Source organism: Mobula birostris, chromosome 9 (assembly GCF_030028105.1).
Source record: "Mobula birostris isolate sMobBir1 chromosome 9, sMobBir1.hap1, whole genome shotgun sequence".
Classification (NCBI taxonomy): domain Eukaryota; kingdom Metazoa; phylum Chordata; class Chondrichthyes; order Myliobatiformes; family Myliobatidae; genus Mobula; species Mobula birostris.
Window position 1 is genome coordinate 57,151,692 of NC_092378.1, and position 23,908 is coordinate 57,175,599.

A 23,908-nucleotide genomic window follows, 5' to 3' on the forward strand; every position below is an offset into this window, starting at 1 on the left:
CTCATTAAACTCCTAGGGAAGAGTGAAAGATTTGTATGGAGTGATCTTTGTCAGGAGGCATTTGAACGACTGAAAAACATCCTGTGTTATCATCCTGTGCTCAAAGCACTTGATTTTTCCAAGCCATTTTCTATAGCAACAGACGGAAGTGACGAAGCTGCTGGGGCAGTACTGTTACAGAAGGGAGTGGACGACATTAAACACCCAGTAGCTTATTTCTCAAAGAAATTTAATGTGCACCAGAAAAATTATTCAACTGTTGAAAAGGAATTACTAGCACTTATTCTGGCTTTACAACATTTTGAAGTCTATGTTTGTCCTGCCCAGAGACCACTTGTGGTTTACACAGATCATAATCCGTTGCTGTTTCTAACTAAGATGAAGGATAAGAATAGAAGGTTGTTAAATTGGAGTCTGATATTGCAAGAATATGACTTAAAAATCAAACGTTAAAGGTACTGACAATATTATAGCTGATTGTTTATCCAGATGTTAAGTTGGAAAATATACACGTTTTGCTCTGTCATCTGATGGTTATATATATATATTGTTTCAAACTCTGAAATTTCCAGTTAAACCAAAAATTTCGCCTTCATCAAAATTTTTTTTGAAGGAAAGGGGTGTGACGGGGTCCTGAATTACCCTTATAAACTGTGCTCGATTACCCCTATGAACTGTGATTTTGAAAAGAGAGAGAGAGAGAGTTATTTAACACAAACACCTTGTTTAAAAGAGAGAGAGAGACGAAGACTGCTCGCAGGTTGTTTTATACTTTCTCCAAGGACATTGCCTGCTTGTACAGACAGAGAAGGGAGGAGTTATTTGAGAGACAGTTGTTACTCAGTACGGTGAGATAAATAGAAGGTCAGATGATAGACCTGGGACACATGATTTTGGACACTGAATGAGCTTTGTTGTGCCCACAGATAAAGTGGGTTTTGGGGGATCGATCAGTGGCTCTCGCAGTGTGAACAGGGCGTGACCGATGCGGAGTTATTCATGTTGTCACCCTTGCCTGGGTTGACAGCTCCACCACAGAAGAATGGACCCCTTTGTTGTGGTCACAGTCGATGACTTTTGAAGGATTTCGAAGGACAACAGGAAGATTGACAGTGTCAGCTGACCTGAAGACTCAAATCTCTCCCCCTCTCTCTCTCCATCACTACTCAACTCAATACCACGAACTGAACTGAACTTTACTCATTATTGTAAGATTGTATCTATTTACCCCTAGACTTGAAGAAGCTTGGTTTTCATATATTTCCACACTTACTGATATACTTACTTATATATAATCATTGCTAATCTGTTTGATCTATCTGCAATTATTTCACTGTATTGCACAGTTACTAATAAATGCCATTAGTTAATAACAATACTGGACTCCAAAGTGTTTTCCATTTCTGCTGGTTCTTTAACCCATCACGGGGTACGTGACACTCTGTTCAGAGAGTAGAAATGATATTTTATGCAGTTACAGTTCATAAGGGCTTTTGGTGTAATCTGTCAAGTTGATTTCTTGGCAGAGATGGATATTGGAGACCAAAAGACATTAGAACAGAAGAGAGAGAGAGAGAGAGAGAGATCCTGAAGAGATAGCTCTTTCTACTCAATGTCAGTTAAAATATATATCTGTGTGCCTTTCTCTGCTGTGTGTTATACTCTTTTTAGTATGACTGAGGGAGGTGAGAGAGTGATGGAGCAGGGAGCAATGAGGGACAGAGGGAGGAAGGGAGTGAGAGATATGGAGAAAGGTGAAAGAGATAGATACAGAGGGAGAGATTGAGAGATTTAAGAAGGCAGGACATTTACAAAGCTGTAGTGAACATACAGGGAAATCGGTTTCTCTGAAAGGATGAGTTCATTTCTTAATGTGTCAAGAATGATAAAATTGATAAAAAGGGGTTAATGACACTGGATTGAAATTTGTAAAAAGCAGCAAATTCTGGGAAGAGTTCTTGTTTGTCAAAGCTCTTAACAAGAGATGCCAGGGAAAAATGATGGCATAATGGTGAGGTTCAGTACACATGTCCGGAATGGAGTGGGATGGCTGCCAGAGTTGTTGGTAATGTAGACAAAGTGAAATGGCTAAATTTCTAGAAGAAAAATGAGTGACAAAACAGTCTCCTGCAGTGACAGATATTGTACACTAGAGAGTGGAGTTCTCTCTTTCTCTCTGTCCAGTTTTATGGCAGTTGGCACCCGGCTTAATGGTGCATTACCACCACCTTCTGCTGCAATAGACTTACATTCTAAATCCCTTCACCCAATCATACACACACACACACACACACACACACACACACACACACACACACTTACCCTCATCTACACTTTATCCTCCCATCTTTGGCCATCCTAGTACCCTATTCCTGCTTATCCATCATATCCTATTAAAAAAAAACCCTGTACCCTTAAGAAAGCTAAAAGTACCCTTACCTGTGCTCTCTCACCCATGCCCAGCAACTCTTTTAATGTGAATTCCTGCACCCCCAAATCTCTTAGATTAATTCTCATCATCTCTCTCTGTATCCCATTCTTCCTGCAACTCAGAACCACATGTTCTACTGACTCCTCTCCTTGACATTCCTCACACAATCCTGTCTGGTGTTTCTCTATCATTTTCAATGTTTTATTTAATGCACAGTGTCCCAGCCTTAACCTAGTCCACACAGTCTCCTCTCTTCTGTTTCCACTACCTGCTCCAGAATCTGCAACGCTTTTTTGTATTTGATATAAATGCCTCCCTTTCTCCTTCCTGTCCCATCTTTCTTGCCACATTTGGTTGATTTTTTTTCCCAGATTACACACTTAACCCCTGCTTTACTAATACTAATGTGCATTTCTATATTTTCTTTCTTTAACGCCCTCTTTGCCAACTCATCCACCCTCTCATTCCCCTTCACCCCTACATGTGCTGGAACCCATACAAATTTTACCTGACCTCCCTGATTTGCAATTCTTGTGACTGACTGAAGGACTTCATAAAGTACATCTTGCCAAATGTTTGAGTGAAAAGACCTTAAACTCGTTAGAACTGAGGATGAATCAGAGCATATCGACACTTTGATTTGTCTAGCTTTCTCCACCCATTGCAATGCAACCAACACTGCCAGCATCTCCACTGTATACACTCCTAACTTATTAGATTTTCTTCTGCTGATTCCAATTTCTTTTGCTGGTATAGCCACTTTAAACCCTGTTTCAGGTCCCTAAGCACCATCCGTATAAATCTGAGTATACTCACTATACTTTTCCATCACATGACAGATAAATACACTTACCAAATCAGGTTTATATTTTCCTTTCCTTTTTACCCCTAACAAATGCCAGTCTATGTCAGGCCATACAAGATTCCATGGAGCTACAACCAGATAAACTACTGAAGGACTTACCCTTAGATCAAACACTCCACACTCTTCAGCAATATCATTCCCTACCCGACTAAATTTATCCTTCTGAAACCTCCCATTTTCCCAGCATTCCTGCAATACTCCTTTAGCAGGGTGAGAATCATTGTGCCCCTGCAAATTAGACCAGTAGTTTGCCATCAATTGCATCCTTCTTAGTTCCAAAAGCATTACTCCCATTTCTACCCGTAGGGCTGATACTAGTGATGCTTTAAAAGCCCCACTGCACACTCTCAAAGCCTGAGCCTGAATCACATTCAGTTTCCTCATAAGAGACCTAGCTGCTGATCCATATACTATATTTCCATAATCCAGTACAGATCTCACTAAAGCCACATATATTCTCTTCAACGCTGAACAACTTGCTCCCCATTCCCTACCAGTCAAATACCTCATCACATTTATTACTTTTTTACATTTCTCCTCAATTTTTCTGATATGATCTGCCCATGTTAATCGTGAATCAAATATAACTCCCAGAAATTTAAATGATCCAACCGTTTCTAATTCAATGCCATACATGCTCAACTTCTTCCCTACCTCAATCCTTTTCCTGGTGAAAAATACAGTTTGAGTTTTTTCTTCTGAAAATCTACATCCCCAATCATAACCCCACTCCATCACCTCATTAATTGATCTTTCTAGTTTCCTTATTATATGCTGCATGTTCCTGCCTTTTTTCCAAAAGGCCCCATCCCAGACAGTGGAGTTACTGAACAGGAATTAAGAGGTTTTACTCTGATAATAGTTCACAAACTTCCAAATATTGAAAAGACAGTAACTAAAACACAACAGAAATCGACAGTTGCAATAACTGGAAATGGTGATTTCATTGAAACACCCACACCCAAAGTAGCAGTGTTGAGTCAGTAACTTAGAAGAACCACAAAGCTTTTCTTAATTAACACCAGTAACACCAAGTACAAAGGGAGAATACCCCTCAGGAAGAGTGAGGCATTTAAGCACATCTTGGAATTAGTCAATGAATTGAGAGACTCACCAGGAACAGCAACAATAGCAAGGATGGGAAGGTAAATTTGTTGAATAGTCACCAGTGTATAGTAGATCCGGTCATCCAGTGTCAGCCAGTCCGCATCTGCAAATATATAGTGAGCTGCCTAGAATACATTTCTCCTCATTCCTGGAATATTCGACACATCTGTTCCCATATTCTGATGGATCTCTTTCCTGTTCCACTCTACTGTTCACAGAGTTCACCTTCCCTCCTTCATGTCCTACTGATTTCTGCTGGTGCTAGAGGAACTGCTGTTGCAAACAGGTATGGAACGAAACCCTCTTTAATACAGGAGACAGACACATCAGTGACACAATCCAGCTCCATGGAGACCGACTTTAATTGCAGTTAATGAACAAATATGCGAATCCCTTTCTGTCTAGAAAGCTTTCGCAACAGGAGCAGAGAGCAGTCAGCAGGCAAATGGATGTCAGCCTCTCTATCCAGAGGGTTAATCATTCAGTCATTGTCAGCAGGACTGATGATATCAAGACTTCATAATCAAAATTCCATTGCACCTAAATGGTTCCCAGTATCTGCAAATCAGCTATCGGTGCATATGTTCACGCGGTATCTCAATAATAAAATAAATAAATAGAATGCAAATGTCTCAGTACAATTTAATATCAGAGAGTAAAGCCATTGAAACTTAGTCAATCTTGACTGGCTTTGCTAATTGGGAAAAAAATAGATTCTGTTGTGAAAGAATCAGTAACAGTAAATTATGGTGATAAAAGTGGATTTGGATTGATTCAATAAGGATTTATGAAACTGAGCTACTATCGACGAACTGTTTGCTGGTGTTTTGAATCTGTAGCTTGCAGCAGATCTAAGGGTGAAACAGTGGCTACGACTAAATCAACTTCAGGAAGACCTTCAACATGTTTCCACATTGGAGATTATCAAAAGAAACTGGAACTCACTGTATTCGGAGAGTATTGCGATGCGATGAAATGAGAGAAAATTGAGTTGGAAATAATGGATCATTTAGTTTTGTGAGATAGCTCTTTGTACAGATTTGTGCCACAAGTTCACTGACCTTGTTTTGAATACTACGGGCATTCAAATTCTGTCCTTACACTCACTGTGCTTTTAACTGGGCAACAGGCTGAGGGTGGCAGACACCAACAAAATCAACAAACTTATTCGAAAGGCCAGTGATGTTGTGGGGATGGAACTGGACTCTCTCACGGTGGTGTCTGAAAAGAGGATGCTGTCTAAGTTGCATGCCATCTTGGTCAATGTCTCCCATCCACTACATAATGTACTGGGTGGGCACAGGAGTACATTCAGCCAGAGACTCATTCCTCCAAGATGCAGCACAGAGCGTCATAGGAAATCATTCCCGCCCGTGGCCATCAAACTTTACAACTCCTCCCTTGGAGGGTCAGACACCCTGTGCCGATAGGCTGGTCCTGGACTTATTTCATAATTTACTGGCATAATTTACATATTACTATTTAACTATTTATGGTTCTATTACTATTTATTATTTATGGTGCAACTGTAACGAAAAGCAATTTCCCCCGGGATCAATAAAGTATGACTATGACTCTGAAAATCTTGTAATCTTTTACTATTATGCGCTGCACTTTTCTTCACTCCAATCTTACTTTTCTGTTCCTATCTTTTGCTTTTTCTTTATCCACACTTCCTTTTTTTACTTTATCCATACTTCTCCAATCTGTTCAACCTACCCCCACCCTGCTATTTAGATTAAAGCGCTACTCACAGCCCTAGTTATGCACTTCACTCGGATCCAGGTCCCATCATGGTTCAGGTGGTGCTTGTCCCATTGGTACAGCTCCCTCGTTTCCCTATACTGGTGCCAATTTCCCATCAGTTCAAATCCACTTCTCCCACAGCAACCCCTGAGCCATGGACTTAACTCTCTAATCTCCTTGACCCTATGCCAATTTGCACGTGGCTCATGTAGTAACCCAGAAATTACCACTTTTTTGGTTCTGTTTTTTAATTTAGTCCCTAACTGCTCAAATTCCCTCAGCAGAACTCTTTCCTCTTTCCACCTATGTCATTGATACCCACATGGACCACGTCAACTGGATCTTTCCCTCCCCCCACTACAAATTCCTCAGCAGGTCAGATCAGATGTCCCGAAACCAGGCAACACAGCCTTCAGGACACTATGCTCGTGAAAGAGAAGTCTGGTACATTCTGCTGACTATACTATCCCCAATTACCACCACATTTCTTTTCTTCCCCCCTCTTGAATGTCTCCCTGAATTACAGTGCCACAGTTAGGTTGCTCATCCTTCCTACAGCCCTCTCTCTCATCCACACAGGGAGCAAGAATCTCAGACCCGTTGGACAAGCTCAAGAAATGAGGCTCCTCCAGCACTGTCTCTGTCATCCCAGTACTCGCAACACACCGTCCTGTCCCAGACCACTGACCGAATTTGAGGCAGCTAATCTAATGGGTGTGACTACCTCCTGAAACAGAGAATCCAGGTAACTATACCCCTCTATAATGTGCCACAGTGTTCGAAGCTCAGATTAGAGGTCATCAACTTTGAGCCTGAGATCCTCGAGTAGTCAACACTTGTTGCACACAGAGACAACTTTTAAAATGATGATGAATACAGGACTGAAGGTGTTGTATTTCAATGTGCATTGTATTTGGAATAAGCTGGGCGAACTCATGGTGCATTAAGGGATTGGTCGGTATGATGTTGTGGGCATCACTGAATCAAGGTTGAAAGAAAGCGATAGTTGGGAGTTTAACATCAAAGGATATACTTTGTATCTAAAGGACTGGCAGGAAGGCATAGGCAGTGGTGTGGCTCTGTTGGTAAGAGATGGAATTACATCCTTAGAAAGAGGTGACTGACATAGGGTCAGAGAATGTTGAATCTTTGTGGGTGGAGTTAAGAAACTGCAAGGGTACAAAAAAATATTTTCTGTATCATATATATACCTCCAAATAGTAGCCAGGATGTGGAGTTGAGATTGCAGAGGGAACTGGAAAAGGCATGTAATAAGGGTAATGTCACAATTGTAATGGGGGACTTCAATATTCAAGGGGATTGGAAAAATTGGGTTGGTGTCGAATTGCCAGAGGAAGTTTGTTGTATACCTTCGAGGTGGCTTTTTTTTCAGTAGCTTGCACTTGGGTCTACTTTGGGAAAGGCTATCTAAGATTGGGTGTTGTGTAATAACCCAGATCTTATTAGGAAGCTTAATGTAAAGGAACCCTTAGAAGACAGTTGTCATAATTTGATTTGAATTCATACTACAATTTGAGAGGGAGAAGCTGAAGTCACATATATCAGTATCACAATGGAATAAAGGGAATTACAGATGCATGAGAGAGGAGCTTGCCCAGGTGGATTGGAAGAGAATACTGGTGGGGATTACGGCAGACCAGTCATGGCTGAAGTTTCTGGGAATTGTTCACAAGCCACGGGATAGATATGTCCCACAGAAGACGCTGCTCTCAAATGGCAGGGGTAGGCAGCAATGGCTCACAAGGGAAGATAAGGACTGCAAAAAAGCCAAGCAAAGGGTATATAAGGTAGCAAAAGTGAGTGGGAAGTTGGATGATTAGGAGGCTTGTAAAATCCAACATGATCTAAATGGGATAAGGTTCCATCATCAGAGGTGCAGAGGGACAGGAGTCCTCATGCAAAACTCCCAGAAGGTTAATTTACAGGTTGAGTCTGAGGTAAAGAAGGAAAATGCAATGTTGACATTTATTTCAAGGGGAGTAGAATATAAAAGTAAGAGATAATGCTGAGACTTTATAAAGCAGTAGTCAGGCCGCACTTGGAGTATTGTCAATGGTTTTGGGCCCCACCTCAGAAAGGATGTGTTGCCATTGGACAGAGTCCAGAGAAACTCCACGAGGATGATTCTGGGAGTGAAAGGGTTAACATATGATGAGTGTTTGGCTGCTTTGGGCCTGTACTGATTGGAATTGAAAAGAATGCAAGGGTATCTCACTGAAACTTACGGAATGTTGAAAGGACTAGATAGGGTGGATGTGGAGAGGAACTAAAGAGCACAGGCTCAAATTTGAGGAGCGACCTTTAGTGCATCTGTGGAATGCTCTGCCACACACTGCGGTGGAGGTGAAGTCTGTATGTATATTTAAGGCGGACGTTGATAGTTTACTGATCGGTCAGGGCATCAAAGGATATGGCGAGAATGCAGATGTATGGGATTGAGTGGGATCCAGAATCAGCCATGATAGAATAACAGAGCAGACTCAATCTGCTGAATGGCTTAATTCTGCTCCTATGTCTCATTGTCTTATGGTCCAAAACAGATTAAAATCTGCCCTTTGACCCAGTCAAAATACTTGAGTGCCCGACGTCTCAGCTGCAGCTTCCAGAGGATTTGCAGAGTACGGTGTAACCCTCCCTGCGTAAGATCGATATACAAATGTGGTAAGTAAATAAGCCATATATTGAACCAAACCCAATATTTGCTGTTAGAAGACCACATCAGTATAGGAAAGACACAAGACAGAGTAAAACTCTGATGAGGAAGCCAGTTATATCCGATGAATCTGATTGGTGCTCATTATTGAAGATTTTGCCTCACTTCATTCACTTCATCTTTTTCCTTCAAATGTGGTTTTGCTACTATTGGAGCCTGTGATCTACATTTTGGTGATGTGTTTTCAGGCTGATCAAGTGATCTGGTGTTTTGCTGTCTCTGAGGGAGTTCAGTGAGGTTTCAAGTGAAGTGTATGGCCTGGAGGCCAAGAAGCTTGGTGACGAGGGATGAGCCCATGATTGACGCCATTTCTTGCAGATCTCACTGATTAAAACATTGAGGAAGATTGAAATCAATGAGGACAAGAGTAGAAGGTGCCTGCACATTAATGGATGTTTTCTCCCTCTTGCTTGATGCTGCTGGAGTCTGGGGTCTTGGGCAAGGTTTAGTTGAGGTGGTTTGTGGATTTGTGAATCAGAATCAGGTTTATTATCACCGGGATGTGACGTGAAATTTGTTAACATAGCAGCAGCAGTTCAATGCAATACGTAATCTACCAGAGAGAGAAAAAATTATAATAATAAATAAAATAAAACATAGTAATAAATAAACAAGTACATCAATTACATATGTTGAATAGATTTAAAAAATGTGCAAACACAGAAATATTGTATAATAAAAAAATTGAGATGGTGTCCAAATCTTCAATGTCCATTTAGGAATCAGATGGCAGGAGGGAAGAAGCTGTTCCTGAATCGCTGAGTCCGACCTTTCAGGCTTCTGTATCTCCTACTGATGGTAGCAGTGAGAAAAGGGCATGCCCTGGGTGCTGGATGTCCTTAATAAAGAATGCTGCCTTTCTGAGACACCACTCCCTAAAGATGTCCTCGGTACTTTGTAGGCTAGTACCCAAGATGGAGCTGACTAGATTTTTACAACCTTCTGCAGATTCTGTGAGTAGCCCCTCCATACCAGTGATACAGCCTATCACTGCTCTCCACCGTACAACTATAGAAGTTTTTGAGAGTACTTGTTGACATGCCAAATCTCTTCAAACTCCTAATGAAGTAGAGTTGCTCTCTTTATGACCACATCGATATGTTGGAACAAGGTTAGATCCTTAGAGGTCTTGACACCTAGGAAATTGAAGCCGCTCCCTCTCTCCACTTCTGATCCCCAATGAACATTGGTATGTGTTCCTTTGTCTTACCTTTCCCGAGCTCCACAGTCAGCTTTGTCATCTTACTGATATTGAGTGCCAGGTTGTTGCTGTGGCACAATTCCACTTATGGGCAAATCTCACCCTTGTACGCCCTCTCGTCACCACCTGAGATTCCACCAACAATGGTTGTATCGTCAGCAAATTTGCAGATCGCATTTGAGCTATGCCTAGCCTCACAGTCATGTGTATACAGAGAGTAGAGTAGTGGACTAAGCACACACCCCGAGGTGCGCCAGTGTTGATCGTCAGCGAGGTAGCTATGTTATCACCAATCTGCACAGACTGTAGTCTTCCGGTTAGGAAGTAAAGGATCCATTTGCAGAGGGAGGTACAGAGCTTCAGGTTCTGAAAGTTCTCAATCAGGATTGTGGGAATGATAGTACTAAATGCTGAGCTGTAGTCGATGAACAGCATCCTGATGTAGGTGTTTGTGTTGTCTAGGTGGTCTAAAGCCTTATGGAGAGTCATTGAGATTGCACCTGCCGCTGACCTATTGTGGCGATAGGCAAATTACAATGGGTCCAGGTCCTTGCTGAGGGTCGAGTTCAGTCCAGTCATAACCAATATCTCAAAGCATTTCATGACTGTTGATGTGAGTGCCAGCGGGCGATAGTCATTAAGGCAGACCACATTATTCTTCTTAGGCACTGATATAATTGTTGCCTTTTTGAAGCAAGTAGTAACTTCTGCCCATAGCCATGAGAGGTTCAAAACGTCTTTGAATACTCCCGCTAGTTGGCCGGCACAGGATTTCAGAGCCTTACCAGTTACTTCACCATCTGTCTTGCAAACGTTCACTCTCCTTAAAGACAGTCTAACATCGGCCTCAGGCAAAGCCCTATGGGGATGTAAAAATGTGGATGAAAACAGATTAGTGATAGAAGAATTTCTAGATGATGAAAACCTGCTATGTATAAATAATGGAGAAGGTACGAGATATAATATATCCCAAAACACAGAAACTGCAATAGACTTAACATTTGTAAGTAGGGAATTAGCAGGAATCAGTACTTGGAACCTATTGAAACAAACTACAGTAGGAAGTGATCACCATCCCTTCGTCACAAGCATTCAGGTTAAAATAGAACAAAATGTAGGTTCTAGAGTGTCAAAGTGGAAACTAAATAAGGCAGAGTGGGAGATATTTGAAAAAAGAAGTGAAGTAAGATGCACAAAGATTTTCGATGAAAATATATCAGAAATGGAAGAAATGGATGATAAATTGGTCACAACAACTATAAATTCCACAGAAGAAACAATTCCCAAAAGTAAAGGTACAGGAAAGAGGAAAGGCGTTCCATGGTGGAACTGTGAATGTAGTAGAAGCACAAAAGCAAGAAATAAAGCATTTAAAATGTTAAAAAGACAACATTCGGTAGAAACATTAATACAATATAAAAGAGTACAAGCAGAAGTTAGGAAAAGAATCAGACAAGCAAAGCGAGCATTTTGGAGACAGTATTGTAACAAAATTGGAAGAGAAACTTAACTGTCGGAAATATGGGGCAAGATAAGGAAAATGAATGGTATGAGAAGTAGTAAAGAGATTCCTGTGCTAAAAAGTAAGGATAAAATGGCAATTAACAATGTAGAAAAAGCAACAATATTGGCAAAAACTTTTGTAAACTTACATAGCTCGGAGAATTTGACAGTCGAGGCTAGACAGGAAAGGGAGGAGAGGCTTAAGCAAAATTCAGGAATTCTGGACAAAAGAGCAACATCAGAAGAAGTGCTGGATACACCTATTAGCATAACAGAAATAGAAAGAGCCATTATGAATTCGCGGCCAACTTCTCCTGGGAAGAATCAAGTATGGGGTATAATGCTGAAGCATTTACCAAGAAGTGCACTTCTAGTTCTACAGAGACTGTTTAATCAGATATGGGAAATAGGTAAATTACTAACTGCATGGAAACTTTCTGTTATTGTTCCAGTATTAAAACCTGGTAGATTCATCAGACCCAACAAATTATAGACCAATTGCACTAACTTCACAGCTAGGTAAACTTATGGAACAGATAATAACTGATAGGCTTACGTATTTTCTAGAAAAAAGAAATCTTATTTCTCCCTACTAAAGCAGTTTTCGTAAAGGAAGAACTACAGTAGATTCAATACTTAGCTTGGAATCTGAAATAAGGAAGGCTCAAACAAATAAGGAAGTGGTCCTGGCGACATTTTTTGACATAGAAAAGGCATATGATATGCTCTGGAAAGAGGGAGTGTTAATTAAGTTGAAAGAATTAGGGGTGGAAGGAAAATTATATAATTGGGTTCTAGACTTTCTTTTTGGTCGAACAATTCAAGTCAATGTGGACATATCTGGTTGAAAATGGAACACAATAAGGTAGTGTCTGCAGTCCATTACTATTTTCCATAGTGATAAATGACATATTTGTGCAAGTTGAACGTAGTGTGGGGAAATCCTTATATGCAGATGACGGGGCTTTATGGGTGAGGGGAAGAACTTTAAATTTATACACAAAGGAAAATGCAAGATGCAATAAATAAAGTGGAGGAGTGGGCAAATAAATGGGGTTTCAAATTGTCTACAAATAAGTCGCATGTTTCTCAAGAAGTCACAAAGGAGTTTCCATGAAATTATATGCACAAAATTTAGAGCAGATAAAGGTAATTTGGTTCCTTGGCTTGTTATGTGATGAGAAACTTAAATGGAAAAAGCAAATTGAGAAAATTTCAAACAAATGTAAAAAAATAATTAACTTATTGAGGGGTCTTGCCGGACAGGACTGGGGTGCAAGCAGGATATCGCTATTAACTATTTATCAAACTTTAATGAGGGCTACATTGGATTATGGAAGTGTAGCTTACATGTCAGCTGCAGAAAGTAATTTAAAAATGCTGGATGTTGAGCAAGCTCAGGCCCTCAGGATATGCAGTGGTGCATTCAGAACTTCACCTATATCAGCTCTTCAAGTCGAAATGGGGGACATGCTGTTAAGACTTAGAAGAATAAAGCTAATGCTAAATTACTGGGTTAACATCATGGGACATAACTACTGACATCCAGCTAAAGCCGTGCTGGGAACATAATAATTCAAGTTATAATAGCTTTGGATGGATTGGGGATGAAGCAGCACAAAAATATGGTCTGCACGAAAATGGAATATAGCCCTACAGTTCCAATATCTGATGTTCCTCCATGGCTCTTTACAATGCATATGTAGATAAAAACCTGCAACAACTTTTAAAAAAGAAGTCTAACTATGGAATCAAACAGATAGTACTAGAATATATAGACTCGCATGTTAGAAATGAACTTGCAATATTTACGGATGGATCAAAAGACTCTAGATCTGGCCACACAGGTATTGCAGACTACATTCTTCAGTGCAAAACTAGTATCAGGTAAAGAACATCAAACCATTTATCAGTGTATACAACAGAATTAATGGCAATATTGAGTGCATTATCTTGGATAGAAGAAAATAATATCAAAAAGGCTGTAATCTGTTCAGACAGTTTATTTGCATTAACCTCAATCAAATCAAGAAAATCAGAAAGTAGACAGGATATTCTATTGGAGACTCTATGCAAGTTATACACACTGACCAAAAATGGGGTAGAAGTAAGCCTTCTCTGGGCTCCTGCTCATTGTGCAGTGGAGGGTAATGAAAAAGTGTATAGCATAGCTAAACAATCGCTCAAATCATCTATAATAAAGGTCCAGATCCCTCTTAGCAAAGCGGAAGTCAAGAGCATTATAAAAACACGTATTGAGGAGACATGGCAGAAGCATTGAGATGAGAGTGAAACAGGCAGACAACTGTACAAAATACAGAGGCAAGTCAGATACAAAAGATTGTCAAGTGGATATAGAAAGACAGAAGTGATCAGCAGTCGTTTGAGAACTGGACACACTAATCTTAACTACACATTACACAAAATAGGGAAACATCCAACTGGGTTGTGTGAATACTGCAATCAACCAGAAACAGTTGAACATGTACTGATAAAATGTAAGAAGTATCAAAAAGAAAGAGTGAAGATGATAGGAGCGCTAAAGATAAAAAAAAAACTGATGTTTGTATAGAAGACATTTTAAGAGGGAATTCAAGAGAAATACAGATCCGTATCATGAAGAATATGAAAGACTCAGGTTTATTATATATGATATAGGGAATGCAATTCTTTTCCCTTCTCCTGTTTATCCAATGATCCACACTATAGTCTAGCAGGTGGCGGTAATACACCTAAAAGCTGGTTTGCCAACCGCCATAAAACAACACAAGAAGAAGTAAACCAGGCATGTTAGGCAGAAGGAGGCAGTGGATTGCTTGGCCCTCGTCAGAACTGGGTGTGTTTTATAATGAGAGTCAGAGGATATTTCACATTATCTTTCAGCTGCTCCCTAAAGAGCCGTATTCGTGCAGCAGCTAAGGAGCTGCAGCATGTAGTCCACATCCTACAATGAATAAGGTGGAAATTCTTCCCCCTGCATAAGCTGAATAAGTTGGACCCATATATAATTTGTTGTAAACAATGCCCATAATGAAATGAAGTTCCCTGAAATTACCAACAATAGGATGAGGGATCTTCTGCAGCCCTCCATCTCTGGGTCTCTGGGATTTTCCCAGTGTCGGGACCTCGGAGTCTCTTGCAGGCTCTGCTGGCCACCAAAATGTGTCTGATGGTCACTGCATTGAGCAGCAGAACCAGGACAAACGGGACCACAGGGGTGAGCAGGTAATGGAGGATAGCAATTGTTCCTCAGACTGGAGAGCCCAGAACACTATTTCTTGTCCTGCAAAATCTGTGGTTATCATCAACAAAATACACACCTGTGAGTATAAAATACCAGAAAATATTCTTTGAACAGCTCACAGCGGTCACTGTCTGCAGGACCACTGCCGCCATTCTCTCAATGCAGTATTTATTCTTCAGCCTTGTAACAAATGGCCACACATCAATCAAATGTGAAAGTGATGGTAAACCAGAATCTGCCTCAAAAAGACCAGAAGGCCTGCGGCTGCCATGGCAACCAGGTAGTGAGTGACAACTTTGGAGAGTCCACACTTCCCCCGGGAGAGAATCGCAATCGTCACAATGTTCACTATGGGGAGGGAAATAAGCAGGAGGATTATGTATGAGGCCGAAGAATAAGATAACAGATTCGTTGAGAACGTTTAGTAGTGAAACCACCTCATTTCCTTGGCTGTGTAAGACTGGGGAAAACACTATCCAGCTCTGCCTCATACCCCTGTATGTGTGGTTGCTGTGTCATTTGCTACCCTGTTACAAATTGGTGCCATTAAATAACGGGCACTACACTGCATACGAGCAGCACTGCATGTGACACCCCAGCGTCTTCTCTCTCCATCTCGGGCTGAACAAAAAAACCTTATTGTCCCTCACCAAGAAAACCTCCCCCAGTTGGATGGCACACATTCCACATCATCCCTTATCTTCAACAATAACCCAAACAGACTGAACGCAGAACAGACTGATCTCACAGAGCTGCTAAATGAAATACCTATAGCATAACAGTAAAGATGTGAACCAGGGCATTATAATAGTGTAACTGTGGTTGTAAATAGCAATGAGGCAATCAGCATAAGTTGCCATTGACAATCATCTGCATGTACCCTCCGCTGATGTCAAAGCAGGAGTACTCGTTCCAGCTCTTGAGCATCATCCAAAGACCTTGGGCAAATACAAAGGACATAGTTCCTGATTAATTAACAAAAGCTATGGATGGTTGAGAAAAAATGTCTGCTTCATCTTTTCACCTTTACACAGAGATCCTGGGTCACTGGGGGATTGTGTGGAGGCTGCCTGCATATGATGTAGGGGGTTAAATCAGGCCAAATCCTTTCTGGTCGCTGCTCTGCACTAAACCAGAGTGTGTGTGGTGTTGTCGGATCAAGCTTATGCTAGTATACATTACCAGTAGCCTTGGGACTCTCCAATGAAATAACCAATCTACACCCTGATCATTAGCTATTGACCAAGTGACTATGAGGTGGTTTCAACCCCAGGGTAAGTGTGAAGGAAATTACCAGGTCCCTGCTACTGGTGATTCCCTAGTGACCTTGAGTTCCGATGACAGAATCATACAGGATCATTCTATTAGCTATTATGCACTGACCCTGATTGGGGTGAACAATCAATTCAAATTCCGGCTCCTGATTGTTTCCCAAAGACTCTGAATTTGATTGGATAACAGGCCAGGCACCTTGGCCTTTCCTCCAGTGTCCCTGGATTAATGTGAGGAAATCAATCCAGTTTCTGCTCCAGTCTATTGCCCATGTGCTAGCGTGGGGATGACAGCTCCATTTCCGTGTCCCAGCGGTTACAGAATGAACTTGGCAATGTGGGTGAAAAAGCTCAATTCTCATCTCTTGATAATCACCTGGTGTGGGCGAGTCTGCCATGTTCCACGTCATTGCATGGTGACCCTTGGACTTGGACCCCACCTCCACTGATTATGTTCCTCCTCTTTACCGTGTAAGTGTTGTGAATGTGAGGCAAGTGCAATGATCGCTGCTGTTCTATCTACAGAAAGTGGTGAATACTGCCCAGTCCATCACAGGCAAAGTTATCCACACCATTGAGCATACTGACAAGGAGTGTTGCCACAAGAAGGCAGCACCCATACTATCTACAGACTCACTTTGATGGACTCTACAACTCATTCTCAGTATTATGTAAGTCTCTTTTCTTTTTTCTACAATTTTCTTCCTTTGCACATCATTATGTTGTGATCTTTTTGAAATATAGTGTTCATAGTGTTTTATTTCCTATTTTTCCTGTAAATTACTGCAAGAAAATGAATCTCAAGTTAGTATATGTTGACATCCACATGTGTTGATAATAAATTGACTTTGACTGTTCAGTAGACAAACTTTGACCTGGTATCTCTGTCCTGCTGGATTTTAATACCTCTCTCCACTATGATCTCCCTCCTCAGACACTGATGCTAGTCCTATCAAACTCATCATCAGTTTGACCAGGTCACCATTTGACCTGTCATGTCCTTAACATTCACTGATTTTGATTGCCATCTTTGACTCCACCTTGTACACTTTAACAGATTGCTCATTCTTCAATCCTCCTCTCCCATATTCATCCAGACGTTAGTGATTATGATTTACCTGTTCTGATGCCAGTTCATGAGCCTGTAACAAAGAGAGTTCTTCTTTTCCACACTGCAGCAGACAAATCTGCAGATCCAATTCCTTCCAACATTTTCTGCTTTATTTCATAAAACTCTGATTAGGGCCCATTTGGAGTTTGCATTCGGATCTGGTCACCCCACAATAGGAGTCATGTGGAATGGTGCTGGAGGTGCAGAAGACGCTTACCAGGATGTTGTCTGGATTAAACGGCCTACAACATTACGAAATGGATGGACAGATTCGGGTTGTTCTCCCTAGAGTTGTTGAAGCCAAGGGGAGATCTAATAGAAATTTACTGGAGTATAAGAGGCACAGATAGAGTAGATAATGTGTATCATTCTCCCAGGTTCAAAATGTCTCACACTCAAGGGCATGCAAATCAGGTGAGGGAGTTAGCTTAAAAGAGATGTGTGGGCATGTTTTTTTTGAAAGAGTAGTGAGTGCCTGGTATATGCTGCTAGGAGTGACAGTGGAAACACATATGGTAGAACAGAGGCATTTAAGAGACTATTAAATAGACACATGAATGTACCAGATTAGATGGATATGGATATTGTGTAGACAGAGGCGATTAGTTTGGTTAGACATTTACTTTCTACTTTAATTAGTTTGGCACAATATAGTAGGCAATGGGACCTGTTTCTGTGCTATTTGTTTCCATTTTCTATTTTTGAATTCCATCTTTAATGCAAAAACAATTCCTTGTCATTAGATTCACATAATGGCTTCAGGAAGCAAATGCCAGGAGTTATGTTTTTAAGCCAGCTTACACTGGTTTGATTGCTGTATCCATTTTAGAGCCAAGGACAGGGGCAGTCACATCAAACACTCTGAGAAAATGCAGAGGAAAATGAACAAGAGAGACCAGTGATTTTATAATGGATGAAGAACTTCATTATTCCACTGTTCAGAGAACAGTAATGATATTTTAAGCACTTCCAGTTCATAAGGGCTTTTGGTGTAATCTGTCAAGTTGATTTCTTGGCAGAGACAGATATTGGAGACCAAAAGACATTAGAACAGAAGAGAGAGAGATCCTGAAGAGATAGATTTTTCTACTCAATGCCAGTTAAAAATATATCTGTGTGCCTTTCTCTGCTGTTTGTTATCCTCTTTCCAGTCTGACTGAGGGAGAGAAAGAGTGATGGAGGAGGGAGCAATGAGGGACAGAAAGATCAAGGGAGGAAGGGTGTGAGAGAATGAGGGAGGGAGGGAGAGATATGGAGAAAGGTGAAAGAGAAAGAGAGGTAGATAGATATAGAGGGAGTATTTAAGAGTCGGAGGAAGGCAGGAAATTTACAAAGCTGTGAACATATAGGGAAATGCGTCTCTCTGAAATGATAATTTCATTTCTTAATGTGCTAAGAATGACAAAATTGATAAAAAAGAGGTTAATGACACTGGAGTGAAATTTGTGAAAAGCAGCAGATTCTGGGAAGAGTTCTTGTTTGTCAAACCTCTTAACAAGAGATGTCAGGGTAAGATGATGGCAAAATGGAGAGGTTCAATACACATGTCCAGACAGAGTTGTTGATAATCTAGACAATGTGAAATGGCTAGATTTCCAGTATTAAAATGAGTGACAAAACAGTCTCCTTTAGTGACAGATGTTGTCCAGTAGATAGTGGAGTTAGTGAACAGGAATTAAGAGTTTATACCCTGAAAATAGTCCACAAACTTCCAAATATTATAAAGGCAGTAACTAAAACACATCAGAAATTTACAGTTGCGATAACTGGAAATGGTGACTTTATTGGAGCACCCACACCCAAAGTAGCAGTGTTGAGTAAGTAGCTTACAAGAATCGCAAGGCTTTTCTGAATTACCACCAGTGACACCAAGTAAGAAGGGAGAATACCCCTCAGGAAAAATGAGGCATTTAAGCACGTCTTGAAATTAGTCAATGAACCGAGAGACTCACCAGGACCAGCAACAATAGCAAGGATGGGAAGGTAAATTTGTTGAATAGACGCGAGTGCTTAGTAGATCCAGTCATCCAGTGTCAGTCAGTCCGCAGCTGCAAATATATGGTGAGCTGCCCAGAATACATTTCTCCCCATTCCTGGAATATTTGACACATCTATTCCCATATTCTAATGGATCTCTTTCCTCTTCCACTCTACTGTTCACAGAGTTCACCGTCCCTCCTTCATGTGCTACTAATTTCTGTTGGTACGAGAGGAAATGCTGTTGCAAACAGGTATGGAACGAAACCCTTATTAATACAGCAGAGAGACACATCAGTGACACAATCCAGCTCCAGGGAGACCGACTTTAATTGCAGCTAATACACAAATAGGTGGAACCCTTTCTGTGTTGAAGGCCTTTGTAACAGGAGCAGAGAGAAGTCAGCAGGCCAATGGATGTCAGCTTTTCTATCCAGTTAAACATTCAGTCACAGTCAGCAGGACTGATGATATCAAGACTTCATTATCAAAATTCCATTGCATGTGAATGGTTCCCAGTACCTGCAAATCAGATATCTGACCATACGTTCATGCGGTATCTCAATAATAAAATAATTAAATAGAATGCAAGTGTCTCAGTACAATTTAATATCAGACAGTGAAGCCATTGAAACTTAGTCAACCTTGACTGGCTTTGCTAATTGGGAAAAAATAGATTCTGTTGTGAAAGAATCTGTAACAGTAAATTATGGTGATAAAAGTGAATTTGGGTTGATTCAACAGGGATTTATGAAACTGAGCTACTACCAACAAGCTCTTTGCTGGTGTTTTGACGCTGTAGCTTGCAGCAGATCTAAGGGTGAAACAGTGGCTACGACTAAATCAACTTCAGGAAGACCTTCAACATATTTCCGCACAGGAGATTATCAGAAGAAACTGGAACTCACAATATTCAGAGAGTATTAACGGTGTGGTGAAATGAGAGAAAATTGAGTTGGAAATAATGGATCATTTAGTTTTGTGAGAAACCCCTTTGTACTGATTTGTGCCATAAGTTCACTGACCTTCTTTTGAATAATTCTGGCATTCAAATAGTTTCCTTACACTCACCGTGCTTTCAAAATCTTGTAATCTATTACTCTTATGCACTTCACTTTTCTTCATTCTTACTCTTCTCTTTCTATCTTTTGCTTTTTCTTCATCCACACTTTCCTTTTTTTACTTTATCCATAATTCTCTAATTTGGTCTATACCTGCTCAAATTCATCCAGCAGAACCTCTTTCCTCGTTCTCCCTATGTCATTGGTACCCACATGGACCATGACAACTGGATCTTTCCCCTCCCACTCCAAATTCCTCTGCAGGTCACCTGAGATGTCCCGAGCCCAGGCACCAGGCAGGCAATACAGCCTTCAGGGCACTTTATGCTCGTGACAGAGAAGCCTGCTCCCTCTGCTGACTATACTATCCCCAATTACCAATACATTTCTCTTCTTTCTCCCCTCTAGAATGGCCTCAGACCTGTTGGAGAAGCTCAAGGGGTGAGGCTCCTCCAGCACTGTCTCTTGTATCCCACGCCTCGGCTTACTTGCAGTCACACCTTCTTGTCCCTGAGTACGGACTGAACTTTCAGGCAGCTAATCTAATGTGTGTGATTACCTCATAAAACAGAGAATCCAGGTAACCATACCCCTCCCTAATGTGCCACAGTGTTTGAAGCTCAGATTCCAGGTAATCACATTTCAGCCTGAGTTCCTCAAGTAGTCAACACTTGCTGCACACAGAGGCAACTTTTAAATGTTTGAAGAATACAGAACTGAAGATGTTGTATTTAAATGTGCATTGCATTTGGAATAAGGTGGGCAAACTCCTGGTGCATTTAGAGATTGTTCGGTATGATGTTGTGGGCATCACTGAGTTATGGTTGAAAGAAAACCATAGTTGGGAGACAACATCAAGGGATATACCTTGTATCGAAAGGACTGGCAGGAAGGAATAGGCAGTGGTATGGCTGTGTTGGTAACAGATGGAATTACATTCTTAGAAAGAAGTGAGATAGGGTCAGAGAATGTTGAATATTTGTGGGTGGATTTAAGAAACTGCAAGAATACAGAAAAACATTTCCTGATTCATATGTAGCCCTCCAAATAGTAGCCAGGATGTGGAGTTGAGATTGCAAAGGGAACTGGAAAAGGCATTTAATAAGCGTAAAGTCACAATTGCAATGGGGGACTTCAATATGCAAGGGGATTGGGTTGGTATCGAATTGCAAGAGGAAATTTGTTTTATACTGTCCCTATGAGGTGGCTTTTTCTCAGTACCTTGCACTTGAGTCTACTTGGGGAAAGACTATCTTAGAGTGGGTGTTGTGTAATAACCCAGATCTTATCAGGGAGCGTAACGTAAAGGAACCCTTAGGAGTCAGTGATCATAATATGATTGAATTCGTGCTACAATTTGAGAGGAGAAGCATAACTCACATGTATCAGTACCGCAATGAAATAAGTGGAATTACAGATGCATGAGAGAGGAGTTTGCCCAGGTGGATTGGAGGAGAATACTGGTGGAGATTACAGCAGAGCAGACGTGCCTGAAGTTTCTGGGGATTGTTCACAAGGCACAGGACAGATATGTCCCAGAGAAGAAGCTGCTGTCAAATGGCAGTGTTAGGCAACCATGGCTCACAAGGGAAGTTAAGGACTGCATAAAAGTCAAGGAAAAGGTATATAAGGTAGCAAAAGTGAATGGGAATTCGGATGATTAGGAAGCTTGTAAAATCCAACATTATCTAAATGGAATAAGGTTCCATCATCAGAGGTGCAGAGGGACAGCAGTCCTCATGCAAGACTCCCAGAAGGTTAATTTATAGGTTGAGTCTGAGGTAAAGAAAGAAAATGCAATGTTGACATTTATTTGAAGGGAAATAGAATATAAAAGCAAGGAGATAAGGCTGAGGCTTTATAAAGCAGTAGTCAGGCCGCACTTGGAGTATTGTCAATGGTTTTGGGCCCCATCTCAGAAAGGATGTGTTGCCATTGGAGAGAGTCCAGAGAAGATCCACGAGGGTGATTCTGGGAATGAAACGGTTAATATATGATGAGTGTTCGACAGCTTTGGACCTGTACTCATTGGAATTGAAAAGAACGCAAGGGGATCTCACTGAAACCGACTGAATGTTGAAAGGACTAGATAGGGTGGATGTTTCCTATGGTGGGGGTATCCAGAACTAGAGAGCACAGCCTGAAATTTCGTAAGGAGGATTTTTTTTTTGCCAGAGAGCAGTGAATCTGTGGAATGCTCTGCCACAGACTGCGATGGAGGCCAAGTCTGCAGGGATATTGAAGGTGGAAGTTGATAGTTTACTGATCGGTCAGGGCATCAAAGGATATGGCAAGAATGCAGATGTATGGGATTGAGTGGGATCCAGAATCAGCCATGATAGAATGACAGAGCAGACTCAATATGCTGAATGGCCTAATTCTGCTCCTATGTCTCATTGTCTTATGGCCCAAAACAGATTAAAATCTGCCCTTTGACACAGTCAAAATACTTGCAGGCCAGATGCCTCAGCTGCAACTTCCAGAAGACTTGCAGAGTACGGTGTAACACTTCCTGCATAAGATGCATATACAAATGTGGTAAATAAATAAGCCATATACTGCGCCAAACCCAATATTTGCTGTTAGAAGACCACATCAGGATATAACGACCCAAGACAGAGTAAAACTCTGATGAGGAAGTCAGTTACATCTGATGAATCTGATTGATGCTCATTAATGAAGATCATGCCTCACTTCATTTACTTCATCTTTTTCTTTCAAATATGGTTTTGCTACTATTGGAGCCTGTGATCTACATTCTTGTGGTGTGTTTTCAGGCTGATCAAGCAATCTGGAGCTTTGCTGTCCCTGAGGGAGTTCAGTGAGGTTTCAAGTGTACGGCCTGGAGGCTAAGAAGCCTGGTGATGAGGCATGAGCCCATGACTGATGTCATTTCTTGCCGATCTCACTGATTAAAACATTGAGGAAAATTGAAATCAATGAGGACAAGAGTGGAAGGTGCCTGCACATGAATGGATGTTCTCTCCCTCTTGCTTGATGCTGCTGGAGTCCTGGGTTTTGGGCAAGGTTTAATTGAGGTGGTTTGTGGATTTGTGAATCAGAATCAGGTTTATTATCACCGGCATGTGACATGAAATTTGTTAACTTAGCAGCAGCAGTTCAATGCAATATATAATGTACCACAGAGAGAAAACATTAATAATAAATAAAATAAAACAAAATAATAAATAAACAAGTAAATCAATTCCGTATATTGAATAGATTTTTTTTTAAGTGTGCAAAAGCAGAAATACTGTACATTAAAAAAGTGATGTCGTGTCCATATCTTCAATATCCATTTAGGAATTGGATGGCAGAGGGGAAGAAACTGTTCCTGAATCGCTGAGTGTGTGCCTTCAGGCTTCTGTTTCTCCTACTGATGGTAACAGTGAGAAAAGGGCATGCCCTGGGTGCTGGAGGTCCTTCATAAAGAATGCTGCCTTTCTAAGACACCGCTCCCTAAAGATGTCCTTGGAACTTGTAGGCTAGTGCTCAAGATGGAGCTGACTGTATTTAAAACCTTCTGCAGGTTCTGTGCAGCAGCCCTTCCATACCAGACAGTGATGCAGCCACTCAGAATGCTCCCCACTCTACAACTATAGAAGTTTTTGAGTGTATTTTTTGACATGCCAAATCTCTTCAAACTCCTGACAAAGT